Source organism: Danio rerio, chromosome 19 (genome assembly GCF_049306965.1).
Source record: "Danio rerio strain Tuebingen ecotype United States chromosome 19, GRCz12tu, whole genome shotgun sequence".
Lineage (NCBI taxonomy): Eukaryota > Metazoa > Chordata > Actinopteri > Cypriniformes > Danionidae > Danio > Danio rerio.
The window spans coordinates 38,037,669-38,057,642 of NC_133194.1; the positions used below are offsets into that span (position 1 = coordinate 38,037,669).

General features: G+C 36.1%; 1 protein-coding gene across 6 annotated transcripts in view; it reads right to left on the bottom strand.

Annotated features, from left to right (window-relative positions):
* The window catches only part of col8a2 (collagen, type VIII, alpha 2), a 202,376-nt gene that overhangs the window by 89,799 nt on the left and 92,603 nt on the right, over positions 1–19,974 (bottom strand). Inside the window, exon 1 of one of the 6 annotated variants that reach the window (XM_068215200.1) lies at positions 12,717–13,336. The exons of 4 other annotated variants lie outside the window; for them this stretch is intronic. The gene's annotated coding sequence lies outside the window, so the exon portion shown is untranslated. Of the gene's footprint in view, positions 1–12,711; positions 13,337–19,974 lie in introns of those variants that run through there. One more of the 6 variants, NM_001082901.1, reaches the window with a different exon arrangement.

Below are 19,974 nucleotides of genomic sequence, written 5' to 3' on the forward strand. Positions count from 1 at the left end.
AAGACTATACATTTATTTTACATGATATTATTCAATTTCTGCACCTGTATCCTGTTTGACTCCCTAGAAAACCAAAAAGCACTGTTTATTTCATTTGAAACAAATGCTAATGGTGAAAGATGAGGGTGTGAGTTCCTGGAACGTAACACAGTCTCGGAGCACGAGTGGTATTCTCCTTCATTTCCTGTTTAAAGTGAACACCAAATAAAGGAGGTATGAAGGTTACCACGTGGCCGGCAGGAAAAGACGTTATGCCAACACTGATGGGTTTAAGATAACAGAGGATGACACGGTCATATGCCAATCAAAATACAGATCCATCATTTGCATGATCAAAAGCTTCACAATTATAAGTAATTATTGTGACTAAAGTCACAAGTTCTGTCGTTACAAACATAGTTAGTTGATTTAGTGTTTCCAACGAATCCATTGTTCCAACAAACATTCGCAACTGGTATGCTTGTAACTACACCTCTAGAGCTGTAGTTAAGCATAGTTCTTGGTTGTGTTTTATTCCCAGTTATCCACACTGTATGCTCTATTTATTTAGAACGTTCCAACATTTAAACTTGGAATGATAAAAAAAAACATTAAAGTCATCTCACTTTGGTCTAATTTGCTTTCAAAGTATTTTTACAGTTCAGTTTCAGCGATCTTCATATGGACAATTGTGCTCCCTTCGTAGTGCACTTTAAAAACAATTATGACATTTTCAACACAGCTGTGGTTCATAACGAAGCTATAGGTGATCCATTATTTAAAACTGGAATTTATGTGACAAAACAAAAATATATAGCATAGGTTAATGCTTTTAATTTATAGTAGGTTATTTTTTATGAAATGTGTCTGTAGCCTAGTGTGGTTTGAACATTTCTGCAATGGTTTGAATGTGTCAAAGTTGTAAAAATAGACTTTTCAAAATTTAAAATAATTAATAAAAAAATAATTAAACAATTACCTACTTAATAATAATAAAGTATTAATAATGATGATAATAATAATAACAATAATAATAATAACTATTTTTACGTTTCTTAATAGCCTACTGTTAATTACAGTCATAAACAGTTTATATTGTTTATACATGAGATTAGAGTGTTAGCCAAGTAGTTCTATGTTTTAGCATAGAATATTTATTATTCTCAATAATATTTGTAAAGGGCGAGGCAGTGGCGCAGTAGGTAGTGGCGCAGCAAGAAGGTCGCTGGGTCGCTGGTTCGAACCTCGGCTCAGTTGGCGTTTCTGTGTGGAGTTTGCATGTTTTCCCTGCCTTCGCGTGGGTTTCCTCTGGGTGCTCCGGTTTCCCCCACAGTCCAAAGACATGCGGTACAGGTGAATTGGGTAGGGTAAATTGTCCGTAGTGCATGAGTGTGTGTGTGAATGTGTGTGGGGATGTTTCCCAGAGATGGGTTGCGGCTGGAAAGGCATCCGCTGTGTAAAAACTTGCTGGATAAGTTGGCGGTTCATTCCACTGTGGCGACCCCGGAATAATAAAGGGACTAAGCCAACAGGAAAATGAATGAATGAATGAATATTTGTAAAGGAAAGACAGTATAAGGCCTATATGTGCTGTTTATATATATTTCAGCTAATATAGAAAACATGTGCATGTTTTTACCAAAACTAATAGTGGATATATTTAAGTGTGTGTGTGTGTAAAAAATATAATTTCATACAAAAACATGATGGTCATTTTTTCAAAAAAAGTTACTTGGTCCTGGAGAGCTGGTGTTTTGCATAGTTTAGCTCCAACTTCCTTTAACACACCTCCCAGGACGTTTTTTAGTATACCTAGAAAGAGCTTGATTAGCTGGTTTTGGTGTGTTAAATTGGGGTTGGAACTAAAATATGCAGGACACTGGCCCTTGAGGACCGAGTTTGGACACCCCTGATATAGAGCATCATTATGGGTGTTTTACATTATAACTAACGTGATTCAAACAATGAATCTGAGACAGAGAAACTACGGTTTTGGGGAAACACTGGTCACTACATCGCTTATTTCCCAAACGATGCATCGTTCCATGATAGTTTAGCCACTAGTTATGTCGTTGTTTGGGAAATGCACCCCAATCCAGTGTTATTGCTATAATGTGAATATAGACTAAATGGAAATATGACTGGCTTCCAAAAAGAAGGAAAATAAAATGATATACACTACCGGTCAAAAGTTTGGGGTCAGTACAATTTTTAAATGTTTTAATATAAAGTTATCCTGCTCACTAAGGCTGCGTTTATTTCATCAAATACAGTACAGTAAATTGTGAAATGTTATTGCACTATAAAATAGCTGTTCAAATGAAGTTTATAATTTAATTTAATATTTTATTCCAGTGATTTTAAAGATGAAATTTCAGCTGTATTAGTTCAGTCTTCAGAGTCACATGATCCTTTAGAAATCACTCTAATATTAATTATTATTATTATTATGATTATTGTTATTATTATTATTAATAACAACAACAATAATAATAATAATAAAAGCAATAATGATTGAAGTAATAATTTAATTTAAAACAACATACAATAAGAAAGCATTTATTTTAAAATTGTAATAAATATTTAACCTTTTTTTTTTACATTTAATAAATGCAGCCTTGATGAGCAGAATAATTTAACAATGAAAAAAAAACATGAAAATTAAAATAAAACTGAGCCCAATCTATTGGTTGTGTATAAAAAATGCAAACAGTAAAAAAAATAGTAAACATTAGTACAAGAATTAATAAACCAAACGTTATGATAGTATATAAATGTCCCAATGTTGTGATATAAGTACATAAGTACATCTAATCTTAAGCGAGGCCCATTTTAACAAACTGTAAACAAACAAAACTAAACAACATGCTTTACTATGTGCACAGAAAGAAAGGGGGCCTTTGTTATCCAGCATATTTTCCATGTTGAGAACCTGTGTGTGTTCCTCACATTCCCATGTAATAGTGTTTGTGGTCACACACACTGAAGGTCAGCAGCTCTGCCCTCTAGTGGCACAATGTTAAAATCCAACGTGGATTACTGGTCCTCTCATCAGTTCAGAACAGCACACGAATCCATATTTCAGCTGGCCTCAAGCAAACAAACATCTGTAGGTCTATGAATAACATAAAAAAGAAGACTCTGCATATGAAAGTACAGTATGTGGCCATCCAAATAACCCACTGCATAACTCTGACACTCCATTCTGTCCAACTTTATAAACAGATCAGTTTATTCTCTCACCTATTGGTTAGGGTTCGGTTTGGCCGCAAACACAAGACATCGCCTCTTGTAAACCCCAAGTAAAAGTTCAACCTATTGGTGTGTCCAACATTTCCCATATGCTTCTCAGCCTGCACTGGGCCAGCTCCTCTGTCTAGTCTCTCCCACTGATTGAGCATGTGTAATGGATTTCATATCATTTTCCTCTGTTGCATGGTTAAAAAAAATAAAAACTCAAATGGGAATTGAATCTGCAGTAAGCCCTTACATGCTGAATGAAAAGAGACATCCATAATGGTTTGGATACAAGCTTTGCTTCTTTTTATTTCTCAGATACGGCTTCTCCAGGGCACACGTTTACATCCGCCTTGAGCTCTAAAGATCTAAATGTGATTTTCAGCATCTGTGATGGACTTTTAATAGCTTATAAACGAGATTCGGTGAGTTGAAAATGGCCCCAGAATTAACAAGGCAGATGGCTGGACACGGACAAAGGCTCACTGACCAGCAAAACCAATCAGTGTGTGGCAATTATGAATGGTCCATATATTAAAGCCTCTGTCAGGTCAGTTGGAGTCGTGTAATGTAATAAAGAAAGAAATGCATTTCATCAGGCGCGGACTGGCAGAGTTAACCGGCATCATAAAAAGCAGTCAGCGGAGTTATTGGGCCATCCCAAAGGTGGCCATCCATGGTTACAGCACTGCTTCGCCATTGCAGCTGCATAATGCCAAAGTATTTGCTTTTGTGTGCTTTGGCCAAAGAGTCAAGGTTTGGAAGGTTAACATAACTCCGTTAGCCTCTGGTGGTAACTGTTGAAACTACACACCATTTTCTTTTCAACTAAAATAAACTTATTTTTTTAGGGCTTAAAATGAGTAGGCTATTATTAGTGTTATTTCTCAAACATAAACAATAATAATATTAGGCCTATATGTAGGTCTACTGTTGGTTAAAATGCTGCATTTTGTATAGACTTGGAATAGTGAACTTGAATAGACTTTAAATGTGTTCTGGTCATTAATGCACAGTAAAGTGATTAAATCACAATACAACTATTCATAATTCTGAAGTGATTAAGTTTGAGACGTATGCTTGTCATTTGTCATTGACAACACCAATAAACCATTTTATTCACTGGTAAAATGAGACATTTGTCATTATCAGATTCCCTCTTGTATTATGTTTAACATTATATAGGCTAGAGTAGTTATACTGACCCAGTAAACATTTATTTTTATGCACAACACTGTGTTTACTATGAAAGAACAAATCAAATGTTTCTCGCAATCATAACTCTAAAATGCGATATCATTAAATGATGTGCGCGCTTTCGGTTTCACTTTCACCGCCAAGTGCAGTTCAGGTCATGGTTGCTGTCACTTTCAGAAAAAGAAAACATAAATGCAAATCATACTTCCTGATATCATGGCCGTGAATACATCATTACACTAAGACATAAATGACATTTTTGGGAGAATTATACCTTATAAATACAGTATGTGACATTTTTACTGCCATTAGGAGGTGTCCAAATATAAAACGTGAAGACTTGCATCCGCATTTAAGCTTCTCTACTGACCTTGAAAATATAATTGGTTGAATCATAGAAAAGCTGAATTAAGATCGTTCGCAGGGTCGAATCGAGATTGCAATCTTTTTTCGATTAATCATGCAGCTCTATTACATTAGAAATAATAATAAAATTGTCAGTACCATGTAAGTCAATATTCAGGTAGATTGATTTATGCAGTGTGGATAACATAAATAGAATTGCAAAATCCTGCCATAAAAGTGGAATTTACTGAATAACACAGAATTCACCAGATTTTTTGACAAATAATTCTTCAAATCACGATATCGACTTTTCTCTGTGGATAATAAAAAAATATAAAAAAGTATATTTGTTATGCATATTCTATGTTGCATAACTAATGTTCAGTTCTAATGTTCAGTATTATGAATTCATTCATTTTTATTCTCTTATTTATCAGGGGTTGCCACAGCGGAATGAACCACCAACTATTTTGGCATATATTCATAGCAGCAGATGACCATCCAGCCGCAACCCATTTATTCATTCATTCATTTATTTTCTTTTCGGCTTAGTCCCTTTATTAATCCGGGGTTGTCACAGCAGAATGAACCGCCAACTTATCCAGCATTTTTTTTGCAGCGGATGCCCTTCCAGCCACAACCCATCTCTGGGAAACATCCATACACACTCAATCACACTTATACACTACGGACAATTTAGCCAACCCAATTCACCTGTACCACATGTCTTTGGACTGTGGGGGAAACCAGAGCACCTGGAGGAAACCCATGGGAAAGCAGGGAGAGCATCCTCACTCCAAACAGAAATGCCAACTGACCCAGCCGAGGCTCGAACCAGCGACCTTCTTACTGTGAGGAGACAGCACTACCTACTGCGCCACAGTGCAGATCTTAGATAAATTGCTAAAAAATAAATAAAAAAAGGAAAATTTCAAGTTCAAAATTCAATTTTAAATCCACAAATAAAGTCACGGAGGTAGACATATGATAGATATATAGTATGTAAAGAATATTATACACCATTTCGAGGGACGTAAACAATAACAAATTGTCCTAATTTATTTTCTGTATTACATTTTGAATTTCCATAGCTTCCAAGAATCCAAACAGCTCCACATATTGATAAATAATGTTATGGCAGCTGTTTTAACTTTAAGATATTATTACATTGCCTTTTGTTACAGCTCTAAAATAGTTTGGTAACAAGCAGGAAATGTTTAGGCACATTGAAATGATCTATATAAGGAATTTTGTGTTTTTAATGTATGAAAAATATCTGAGGATTTTTACAAGGAAATGAATGTTTATGTTTTTATGTGTTTATGAAATTACTGAATATGATTATATACATTTTTTGCTTAACTATCCCTTTAAAACCATTAAAGGTCAAATCGTGATGTCATGCAGCTCTACAAGTGCTTAGTCACATGACATTCACAGCTCTAGAAACTGGCTGAAATGATTCCACGGTCCCACGTGCAAATCCAGCAGATCTGAAGTTGAAATATAACCTGCTAATGCCAACAGATAACTTTCTCCAGGTATAACAGATCTCCGAAGCTTAACCTAACTGCATGCGCATGTGGAGAGAAGGGCAAAGTGTGTGCGAGAGGGATTGAAGCTATCACTGTAATTGCAGTCAGAAAGGTGGGACGACGTCTGCTGCATCTCCTGATAACAAGCCCAGATGAGACGAATCCATCACAAAATCACATCATACGTCACAGCTGACTTTCTCAAGCTCTCAACTAACCACAGACAGCATCCCATCTCCAAACCCTGGCCCGTCTCCAGATGCAGGAATCACAAGTGTGTGACCCTGTGGAGCATCTCACACACTTATCTCTAATCGCTCTTTCCCACTCGGGAGCTTGTGTAAAGTATTGAATGGGTGATATATACAGATTTAAAACTATATCGCAATACTATTCTGGTATTTATTGAGAAATCAATGAATGCTTTTCACAGGACCGTTATGGCACATTTAACAGTCATCAGCATCCTTCAAAGTGTTTAATATTTAGATTTTAATAAATGTATGAAAATGTGAGTGTATTTATGAGTGTACTATATCATCTTTGCATCAAATTACTACACGTTTGTAATGCAGTGTATGGGGCAGGACAGTAAATGTGACGTTGCTTACCCTTTTGGCTGCCGTTATCAGTACTTTTTTCCTTTTTCTAAAAGTCTTGATAACATCACCGTGGAGTATTTTTTTCTTATTATTTGAGAAAATATGATTTTTGTCGCAGTCAACTCCTTTCTACATCTCAAGTTCACCTACGTAAGCGATGAGCCACTGGAAAAACTGGTAACAGCGGGTAAGCCATCCATACGAAGGTAAACAGTCAGCTGGTAAGTGCAAAAAGGAACGGCGTCATATCACCCCGTAGCATTCGTTTTGAAGACGAAATTCTGCCATACGTACATCTGGCTATATCTCTTTTTAAACTAAATATTTAAGCACACACTTAATGTCATCACAATAATCAGTTTCATTCATACAGAACTTTAAAGTGCGCCTTTAAGCATGAACTCCTCATATGCTTCACAGAACTAAAGGTATCCACCTAAAGGTCTTTGAACGCTATGTCTGTATTTTTTTTTTCGTAATTGTTATTCTAAATATTTGTAGTGCACAGAAACCTTGCAAAACAGTCAAATGCATATTGAATATTGTCCAATGCATAAAAATGAAGTGCTCTTTGCTGTGATAAGAAAGTGAATTAATTTGTCAGACTTTGTTCTACATTTTGGCTTTAACTTGTACTGTGGCTGTGAATTGTCGACAAAATGCTTGCAACAAATACAGGAAATGGAAAAAAATCTAACCTAATCTTTTTTTTTCTTTTTTTTTGATTGATAAAGTTTTGGAGTAAATATGATTGACAGCATGCGATTACATTTTTTAAAGTGTGAAAAGTTCAAACAAAGACTTTATTTTGATGGTCCATTTGAGTATTAGTAGACTGTCAGCTTAATATCTGTTGCTACTGCTCATTCAGTAGCTCCAATTTAACTCACTATAAGAAGTCAGTACATGTCAACTTACACTAACCCTACCCCCAACCTAAGAGATTACTTATAATCTAATGAGAATTAGTTGGCATGTAGATGCAATGTAACTTAAGCTCAACAAAAGCACCATCAAAATAAAGTGTGACCAAGATTTTAAACTCAACAAACTTAAACTTAACACTGTACCTGATAAAAAAAGAAGCAAATATATGGTTTATTTGTATTTTTTAATCCTTCTTGTATATTTTATAAGAATAAAGTATCTATTAGTAATTATAGTAAGTAAACAAGAACAAAGTGAAATATTTATAATGCTGAACATAAAAACAATTAAGTGGTCCCAAAATAATCTCAAGAATTTAGTTGTTTACACTTATTTTACACATTGTAAAACCCAACAGTCAACTTTATTAAATGAAATGAGTGTAGTTAACTCAAAATTGACTGAAAGTTCATTCTACTCATGTGGAAAGAGTTTTGAACTCAGCGTTGAAGGTAATGGGTTAATTAAATACCTCATTCAACTTAAAAGTTCACAGTTCTCAATATAGATTAGTTTTTAACTCAAATGGTTTGTAGCAATCGGTTTCATCAAATGGTTTGAGTTGCCTGAACTTAATGGGTTTTCCAGTTCTCATTTGGTTTGAGTTCTCTTCATTTATTGGTTTTACTTTGCTCAAATGGCTTCATATACTCAAATAGATTAAGTTCACAGTACTCATTAGGATTAGTTTTTGAACTCAAATGGTTTGTTGCAATCGGTTTCCTCAAATGGTTACCTTAACTTATTGGGTACAGTGCATAAGTAGTTAGAAAAAGCGGAAAAATATTTTTTGAGTGTACCCCATAAATAGATTACAATAAAACACTACGATCTTCTCAATCTGTGACATAAAGCACACGTTTTTTTCCATTAGTTTTATTTTTAACTAATATATTTAAAATGAGCTGAATAAACACAATTTTTAAGTTTGTTTTAGGACAACTTAATTGTTTTATGTTATATCCACTTAAATTTGTAAAAAAACAATCAAGTTAACTTAATCGACTTGTGTTGGGACAGCATGAAGGATTTATGTGGAACCCAGCATTTTACACAGTGCATTTGATCACAAAAAAAAAGTTATTTCAAACCTTCGGCTGATGTTATGAAGTGAAAATGGAGTTAAAACATCTCTGTTTGTAAGTGTATTGCTCATGTGCTACTATAGTAAACTTTTCATTGCAGACAATTTATTGTCACATCGTACAACCATAACCAAACCAGTTGTAGAGGCCAATTCCAGATATTAAGTGTTATCATTATCCATACTACAGTATGTGGACAATTGATACCAACGAGTCTTCATCTATCCCTAGTGTAAAGGGGTAGCAGTGACGCACAGGTTCGCAATCAGACCACAAGCGCTTCTCCTCCTGAAAGCCATCATGTTGAGGCGCCAAATGTTTTTAGTGGAGAGCATGTCGTCTTTTCCAGACTGGGTCTGTTTCAGTTCGGTAGAAGTCGGGCCCTGCTACTCAGACGAGAAAAAAAGTATTATTGAATACTATTCCCCAGTGCTCTTGGTGAAGAATGTATTATGAAAGCACATTCCCTTCTCTCTCTCACAGTCGTCTCGCTCGCTCTCCGTCTGAAATTAAGACTGCAGCACAGAGCTCATGCCATGTGCAGTAGTTGATTATGTGTGGAAAAGCTTAAACATCACAAAGCAGATCTTTAAGGTCTTTTTAGACATATTATGACAAAACATCATGTCCGACTCTTGCTGGGGTGAGAAGTTTGCTACTGAACAAAACACCCAGACAGAGTTTTTTTTTTTTTCCATTTTAGCCAATATGAAGTGCAGTTCTCAACTCACATCTAAATCTGACTCATTTGATATTGTTCATTGCTGGTGTGAGCATAGCTGCTCCTGAACATCTTTCTTCATGCAGATTTCAGTTGCAACCCATATCAAACACACCTGCCTCTAATTATCAAGTGCTGTTCAGGACCTAATTAAGTGGTTCAGGTGTGTTTGACCATGGTTAAAACTGAACTCTGGATCTCCAGGTACAGGGTTGAGCACCCCTGGTTTAGACTATATTAGGTAGACAATTGAAGGTGGGACTCAAAAAATTATATGATCATAAAAAAATAGGTATAACACATATAAAAACAAATGCAGGTGTTTGAAAATGAATGGGTTAAAATGTTATTTATGACATCACCAGTGGAGGCAAAGCAAGATTTTATATTTATAAATATAACACTAATATTTTTATAATATTTATTATATAATTTAAGTAATATATTAATACAAACTATAGAAATATTCAAAAACAGAACAAGGAATTAAGAACAATAATTCATTATTAATATAGGCTTAATACATTATTGTTTCATATTTATTGTTTAATATTATTGTTTAATATTCAGTTTAAACAAACAAACAATTAAATAAATAAAGAACGAAAGATCGAACGAACGAACGAAAGAAAGAAAGAACGAACAAACAAAAGAAAGAACAAAAGCTCAAGCTAACAAAAGAACAAACGACAGAAAGAAACAATATACGAACGAAACAATGAACGAACAAAAGAAAGAAACAACGAACGAAGGAAAGAACAAATTAATGAAAGAACTAACGAAAAAAAGAACAAACGAACGAACGAAAGAAAGAAAAAAAGATCGAACTAACAAAAGAATGAAAGAACGAACGAACGAAAGTAACACTGAACAAACGAAAGAACGAAAGATTGAACAAACAAAAGAATGAATGAACAAAAGAAAAAAACAACGAACGAATGAAAGAAAGAAAGAACGAATGAAGGAAAGACTGAACGAATGAAAGAAAAAAATAAAGAATGAATAAACGAACAAAAGAAAAGATTCAAATGTGACATTTTTACCTAAAGTAGACTAGACTGTAAAAAAAGCTGGGTTCCACAAAATTTCTTCATGTTGTCTTAACACAAATAAACATTAACTTAACCAATTTTACAAATGTAAGTGTATTGAACATAAAACAATTAAGTTGTCGGGGAAAGATTAGTAGTTTAAGTAAGTAGTTTGAACAAGCATAATTTTTTGAGTATAAGTGCGTCCCAAATCGGATACTAATGCACAATTCTACGCCATTTTGTAGTATAAATAGTGTAAGTAGTGCATTCACTTATTCAACCAGTAAAAGAAGTTTGGAACGTTGGACACTTCACACACTCAACAGCTGCTGCTTTTCTCATGTAGCGGAAGGGGTGGAGCTTTCGGGCCCTCATGTTTTATTACTTCATTTATTTTGGCATGTAAAAGCAAGATTCTCCTAGGAGAGTGATTATAGCGCCTCCCAATGGCGAATGCGGTTATAATCATGGCAAGTATTATTTGGTAAATTATTTCAGTAATTTGGCAACTGTCAAACGTCATCTGGGAAACTTTCGATTAGTAAAAATAGTTCCATTTGAAACAACACTTCTGTACATTCATATACTATGCTACTGAGTGTGTAAGTGCATATAGTGCACAGTGTAATGTGTGTCATTTGGGACGCAGCTTATTTCTGACAGTTCAAATAGCCCACTTTCATAGGAACAATGTTAGTTTTATGTTGAATTTTAAAGACCTACTTTAATGTGAATTATTCACCAAAATGTGTAACAATAATAATTGCAATCAAAGTACTACCACCATCAATAATAATAGTAACAACAACAACCATGTTATTACACACATATACACTCAAAATTGGCTTTTGCTGCTTAAAAACTACTTATTTAAAATGAATTGAAACAACACAATTCTTTTGGGTGTTTATGTGACAACTTATTTGTTTTATATTCAATTCACTTAAATTTGTAAAACACTGAAGTTAACTTTATCAATTTGTGTTGGGACAACACAGAGGAGCTGAGGAACCCAGCATTTTGTACAGTGTATATATTCATCAATTTATATTAATTTATTCATGTTTATTACACTGTAAAACCCAACAGTCAACTTTATCAAATGAAATCAGTGTAGTTAACTCAAAATTTATTGAAAGCCAATTCTACTCATTTGAAAAGAGTTTTGAACTCAGTGTTGAAGGTAATGAATTAATTAAATACCTCATAACTTCTTAAAACTTAAAGTAAGTTCACAGTACTCATTAGGATTAGCTTTTGAACTTAAATGATTTGCTGCAATCGGTTTCATCAAACGGTTTGAGATACCTTCACTTTTTGAAGTTTTACAGTGTATAAAACTTTAACCTGAACGGATCTGACAGGACATACTTCACCTTCAGAATGACACCACCACATATAATAAACAATATTAAAGTTTCATGCTGACTCCAAAAGAGCCGATCTGATGTGTCATTCCAACCTCCTATTAAAAATACAAAGAGCTCTGCACTCTAAATAGGTTTAAAATATGAAGACTAGTAGACTGACAGGTCAAAATGCAAACTTTCAGAAGCTGAAAAGTGGGCAGGGGCTTTATAAAACTGCAGGCGGAGCTACATTTAAGTGAGTGGCATTTGTGCACAGACCAAACAGTCCCAGGTGTCAGCGAGAGGGAGGCTGCTGCAGTTATATAACTCTCTCCCTCTCCAACTCCAGAAGAGACCCACAACACTACCTGAACCACGCAACCTATCAGCCACAGGCACGCACAAACCACAAGCACACAAGACGAGCACTGGTAGCCACATGGCTCTGTTTAGAAAAACATGCCGCATATTTCGCGGAGATTAACGGGGGTAGAGCACTAAATCATTCTGTTAATCTGCCTTGTGCGAAGCAGTGCGCTGAGAATTATGCTGGTCCCATGATTGAGATGTAAACCCGACTGTTTTTCCCCTCTCTGCATTACATTTGGATTCAATTGCAGAGAAGCAACGGGATATGAAAAACATTTTCAGGGATGACATAGACCCGGAGGGGAAGGAAAATGAAAGATTCAGAACTTACCTCACCCTTCTTGCGTCTCAGGGCAGGTAACTTCTGCAGGTCAGGTGGCTTCTTTTCTGCGTTCCTCCTTCAGACAGTCATCCCTGGAGAAATGTCTCAGGAAGATAGTGATGGGAACCCAGCAGCCAGGCAAGTCTCGGGAATGTCTTGGCACTTGCGCTCGCAGTCAAATATTGTTTACATACGTGCCGAAAGAACGAATGCAACTCTTGAGAAAGTTCTGGCTCTCAGTGGCAGGTGCCAGTCTGCTTCTTGTTCTTATTTCTGTCTCCGCTGATAATTAAGTCCATGTGCTTGTCGCAGCAAAAAGGAAGGAAAAGTCCTTGTGGTGTTGTCTCCAGCTTGGATACAAGTAGATTTCAGACGCACCTTCTGAATCTCTGTGCACTCAGGGTGGAAAGTAGGAGGGAGAGAGAAAGAAAGAGAGAGAGAGGGAGAGGGAGAATGCGAGAGGCTTCACTAGGCAGTGGCTCTCCTGACTCCAGGCAAGACGAGGACCTCCTTACAGGGCTTTTAACAGGGGGCAAAGCACCTGGAAGCTCCCGGTCTCTTTCCTTGCAAGTATTTTCCAAACAGAGAGAGTGGATTGTTTCTCTGGTTCCCTCCATACAAAAGCCAAGTGTCTGCAGCCGGGCAGAATAAGGAAGCAGTATAGAGGATGGGGTGGGGTAGGTGGAGTAAAGGGATGGATTTTGCACCCCTCCTCTTTTCCCGGTAACCATTTAAGCCCTTGTTTTCCCACCTCCAACATAAACATCTGCAAACAAATGCTCGCACTCATACAAACAGAGCAATCTTTCCCAGAAAGCACCTTTTGGAAAATTCAGCCAGTGTTGGCGCAGCGCATGGAGCATCGATTTCACCTCGGCTAAAGCATTCTTTCACCAAAAAAAAAAAAAACGGCTCAAATTTGCTATCCCGTGCAAGATTATAAGCGGCAATAAGTACAGCGAAAGTCTGTTTTTGTGTAATCTTGCCAGACTCTCAGCCAATTAAACCAATCAGTTTTATGAGATGAGATTAAATTTCTTGGCTGACTGATCTAGACTGCGAACCACTTAGCAACAGTTCTCAAGTGGAACCCTTCCCGGATGAATTGCTACGATAATATGTACAAATGCTTAATTCAGAAGGAGTAAAGCAGCATTTCGAGGCTACAATCTGAGATATGCATTAGCGCAGTTAATGGCCCCTATTACCACATTCAAATTCTCCTGGAATTAAAATCCCTAGATTACCTCGGATAATTACGAGGCGAGTGTGTTGTAAGAACGGGCGATGTTACAGAATCCCTTATCTAGACCTAAATTAACCATCATCCTCATTTGATACACCATCCCAATAACAATGAGCTCATTCATGTTTCAATTAGCCCCTGTTCAACATATATGAACTGTATAATTTGCACCACCAGCTTTATCATAATATCCAATCATAAAACCCAAGATTAGATTGAGCACGCACTGAAAATTGAGCGATTTGAAGCCTCGGGAAGGGCCTGATATGGCTTTGGATCATGCCAGAGGAGACGGAGCAACAAGTGGGGCATTGTGCTCGAAGGGAGCTATGGCTAAGACTAGCCACTGGATACCTTCCATCCATGCAGCCCCTGACATTGTTGGATATTAAGTGCGTTATCAGATGCTAATCTGAGTTTGTATGTCTCCTAAGTAATAGTGTGGACAATAAAGAGACACACAGCTAATTATTGACCTGTTTACATGCAGTCCTTTCATACTGCAGGCTTTGAAATGTGGATCCAAAGTTTAAGAAAACATACGCTTCATGCAATTAATAGGTTTGAAATTGCAGACAAGCAAATTAAGACACTTTCAGACACCAACTTAGAAGGGAAGTCAATGAGGCCAATCTCGAAACTTTTAAGCGCTCAACACACTAGTTATAAAGTTTAAAGTATGTGAATTGAAAGTTGCGAGAAGTTTATTTCAGTGTGTTTATGCGCTTTCAACTGAAATGGAGTAATGAGTAGAGGGCGGGGAATTTGCGCATCATTCGCTGCAAGCAAACTAATGGTTAAAGGACCATGGTTAAGAAATTGTTAAACTGATGTCAACAAAGAAGGGCAGCCACTCCAAACATGACTTTAGTCAGATTTTGATTGAATTTTGTTTTTGCAGTGGATTAACTTGCACAGATTATATGTTCACCTAAAGAATAACAATGTGTGCTAGAAAAATAAACATTGCAAATTTTGATTTTACACAGACTTAACATTTTATAAAAAGAAGATCTAGGCCTGAATAATATATCGTTTGAGTGTTGATATAGCAATGTGTGTATCCGCACACATCGCAGAATGAAATTGCTTAGAAAAATATAAAGATATTATTAAATATTATTTTTCTACAAATTATTTATACAATGATGAAAATGTTATTTTACATTTGATTATTTAATTTCTGTACTTTAAAACTCTTAATATAACTTCAAAGCACTGTTTATTTCAGATCTGTTGCAGTTTTATATAGTTGAAATTAGAATTTATTTATTTTTTTTATATTTATCAAATTATGTTTAACAGAGCAAGGACATTTTCACAGTGTGTTTGATCTTTTTTTTTCTTCTGGAGAAATCCTTATTTGTTTTATGTTGGCTAGAATAAAAGCAGTTTTTAATTTAAAAAAATTATTTAAGGTCAATGTACATATATTTTTTCAATACAGAACACACCATTGTTATATAATACCTTTCCTAATTACCATATCCTGCCTAGTTAACTTAATTAGTTAAGCCTTTAAATGTCACTGTATAAGCTGTATAGAAGTATCTTGAAAAATATCTAGTAAAATATTATTTACTGTCATCATGGCAAAGATAAAATAAATCAGTTATTAGAAATGAGCTATTAAACTATTAAGATTAAAAAATGTGTTGAAAAAATCTCCCCGTTTAACAGAAATTGGTGATAAAAATAAACAGGGGGGTAACATTTCAGGAGGGCTAATAATTCTGATTGCAACTTTATGCTTGTAATTTATTATGTTTTATGCAGATGCACTGCCTAGAAGAAGACTTGAACTTCCCAGTTGATCTAAATCAACAAAATCAACTCATCTAATCAAATTATGTTCATCTCTCAATGTATATCACAGCAAAGCAAAATATCGCAATGTCAGATTTTTCCAATGTCGTGCAGCATTAATAAGATCTATACTATGCAAGTTGCTGGTGAAGATGAAAAGGTTAACTGCAGAGGTGTGTTTACTGATAGAATCAGACATCATGGCTTTTTATCTAACAAAATTACAATTATGATTTATCATAAATCTTTTTTTCTGCTGAGAATTTTGGTAAAAATCTACAAATTTCTGCAGAATTATTTTGGGAGTATCCAGCGGAGTATCCTACCTAAAACTTTAATATATTAAATAAAAAGTAATAAATTACTGAATAAAAACTGAATAAATTCAGATTTACACATTTATTCAAGCAAATAAACAGAATTAATAATGGGCTAAAAATCTGCAGAAATCAGTGAAATTTTGCGGAAAATCTCCGGAAAATCTCTGGAATTCTGCACGCGCAGATTCCGTGTGGGCCTAGCCATGACCACCCCACTAATGCAATTTTTTGTCAGTCCTCTGTTTGTATATGCCTAATTAAACCATACAATCGGAAATTGCACAATGTTTAAAATAAAAAAATGAGCAATGTGTGAAAATATCTAAAACTTTTGTGTTATATTGAGATGAGATATATAACATCAGATATTAACCATCCGATTCGAATGTTATCACTCGATTGAATGGGTGTTATCAGTGGTTATCAGCTGATAGTTATGGGCCAGTAGGGGCCTTTTTGAGTCTACTGGTAGGCTTAGAAAACTGTTATGATCCATCCACATAGGTAATCAGCTATAGATCATATACGACTGCGGCCAGAAGTTAATGAGAATTATTTATATTATTTATTAAACTTTCCATTTATCGTATTTTATGAACGTCTACCCCTACCCCAGCTGAAATCTATCAGCTGATAACCACTGATAATGCCCATTTCATCGAATGATAACATTAGAAGTGGGTATCTAAAACATAAGTAACATATACAGAATGATAATGGAAATTATTTCAAAAAGTTTATATTTTTAAGGGAAAAATGATTTTCAATGAATTAGCTCTCGCTGCTTTCATTATATGCACCTTGCAATATATGCATTTTTTTTTGTCTCAATCAACATTATGGCAAAAATCTCTCAAACATATTTGGGTGCAATAAAAGTTTAGTATTCTCAGATGAAATCAAATCGTTACTAGTGCTGGATAAACAACCTATTGTGGTCTCGAAAAATGTTGGCTATCTCTGCATATGCGTGATTAAAAGGAGTGGGGTGAGGCTAGATCCTAAGCTTTCATGACCAGGTGAACCGTTTCCTATGAGGACAAACATATTTTTGTAATGACCACTCTCCTCAGTGAGTTGGGGGCTTTGAAGACCATCATTAGCCACAAGCTCTAATAGCAATGGTTTTCCGTGTTCTTTGCTGGTTCGTTTGATCTATCGAAGCAATTTTCTCAACGAGAGTCACTCAAAGATTATCAGATATTTAAATGAGTATGAATGGTGCTTTGCAAAAGGAAAACAGACCTTGGTTTTGCTCCCAAACGTAATAATCGTACTAATCTAAGCCGTGGATCATGTCATTAAGTGATGTTAATAGTTAAGGATACTTGCTTCAGTCCTGATTCCCCATCTTAATTGTCCATCGAAATGTCTGGACACAGGCTCTTCTGGCAATGGTTGATGGAGGATCTTTTAATCAACTCTTAGTGGCTCTTACTAAGAGAGCTACTAGATGCAGCTTAAAAAAACTAACATGCAGTTAAAAATATATCTCATTCTTTTTAAAGGAAAACGTGCTTTAAGTGTTTTAAGCACACAATGGAAGCCACTAAGATCCAAAACAATACTGGCCCACACTAATGTTTTATTGTATGGATGATTAATGCCCAAACACCTTGTACTTACTTTCCAAACTGATTCAAAGGGTGCTTTTACACTTGGTTCAATTAATGCAGAATGACAAAATGTTAATTGGCAATGATTGTAATACAAAATCAAAAAAAATGTGGAAGTCAATTTTTGGAAGAAAAAAAGTTATAATAATAATTCCATGCATTTATGTAACACTTTTCTGGACACTCAAAGCGTTAAACACGTTTTTTAGGGGAGGTGGGGGATCTCCGCATCCACTACCAATTTGCAGCATCCACCTAGATGATGCAATAGCAGACATATTGCGTCAGACCGCACACCACATACCAGCTGATGGAAAGGATGCCAGGGTGAAACCCCTACTCTTTTTCAGAGGACATCCTGGGATTTTTAATGACCACAGAGAGTCAGGACCTCGGTTTAATGTCTCATCCAAAAGACAGCGCTCACTGAGCAGTATAGAGTCCCCTTCACTATACTGGGGCGTTAAGACCCACACAGACTGCAGGTTGAGTGCCCCCTGGTGGCCTCACTAACATCACTTCCGGCAGCAACCCAGCTTTCCCATGTGGTCTGCCATTCAGGCGCAGCCCTGCTTAGCTTCAGAGGGCGGCCAGAGTTGCAGAGAGCAAGAGGCCAGCATAATCCATTCTCTCTGCGTTTTGCACATTAGTCACAATTTTCTGTAAAGCTAGTGAGTTAACACATACAGTAGATACTCAGGCTTGCTCAAGCCACCAACAGCAGCATTCTTTCAATATATAGAACACTTTGGCCTTGCTTACACTTGGTATTTATATTTTTGTCAATACCTTCACATTGTGAATGATACTATACAGGGTGTAAAAGGTTTTGACCACTTAGGACCACTTCCAGATGTATAGTGATATACTGTAGGTCAGGACTATTCAATTAGTTTGTCATGGGGGCCAGTTCATGAAAAGCATGCCAAATGAGGGGCCAGAGAGATATGACTTGCATCATGAGTGATGACACAACAGCATATACTGTAAGTGCACATATGTTGTATTTTTGCTTCTTAAGACACCCACGTTGTATTTTTCTACATTAAAATGCTAATAATTGTATTTTGAAACTACATACTATCAGTGCGGGCAGCATGGTGGTGCAGTTGGTAGCACAATCAACTCATATCAAGAAGATCGCTGGTTTGAGCCCCGGCTGGGTCAGTCTCCGTTGTCATTTCTGTGTGGAGTTTGCATGTTCTCCCCGTGTTAACGTGGGTTTCCTCCGGGTGCTCCGGTTGCCCCCACAATCCAAAGACATGCGCTATAAGTGAATTGGGTAAGCTAAATTGTAAGTTGATGGTTCATTCCGCTGTGACAACCCCAGATTAATAAAGGGACGAAGCCGAATATAAAATAAATTAATAAATGAACAATATCAGTGGATTGTACAAAGAGACTTTTTTTTTTTTTTTACCAAACATTCAGATGTTAAATTTTAAAGCACAATATAATCAGTTCATTGCTTAAGTCGGCTTCTTCTACATTGAAACTCATTCATATGTTATGTTTTGAACTGCATAAAAATTATGGATGCAACAATTCTAGATTTTAGTTGCACGATTAGAGTTTGAAGAAAAATCATGGTTTCACGGTTATCACATTTAATGTAAATTTAAGCTTTATATTAGTTAAGTATTGAAATAAACTGTTTTTATCATCTGCGTTCATACATGCATAATAATTTTAATAATTTGTAATAATTTGTCTAACATATCTTCTGTTTGCATTGCACTGAAAGCCACGCACAGCTCCGCTACGGTGTGAGATGTTTTCTACTCACTGCGTCTGGATGGCGTGAAGCATCGCTCTGATTGCGTACGCATTTTGGCATATATTCTTACATTAGAAAAAACGAACTTGCGCACAGAAAAGATGCGATATGTGAACGGCCTGCTGCTATAGTTAATCCAGTGTGTGTGCGTATTAGCCTTGGTGTATAAGCTCGGACTTTAAACCAGCGCACAGGTGGCATAACTTTGTTTAGTTGCAGCAGTTTCGTTTCATGCAACCAAAGCATTTAAGCTTGTTCAAATGTTTTTGGCACCAAAATTTTTAATGTCAGGTGACTCACGCTCTGCACAGCCTTCAACTGCAGCTTGTGCTGCATTGAACAGACACACGTCATTTCATACCTATAGTGGCCGTTTTTCGACTGAACTAAATTAATTTGTGATGTGGTCACACTATTCAGAGGGCAGAAACAAGTTGCCTTTGGGGGGGGGGCTGCCAATTGAATAGCCCTGCTGTAGGTTGTGGGTCCTGTTAAAACACTACCTCT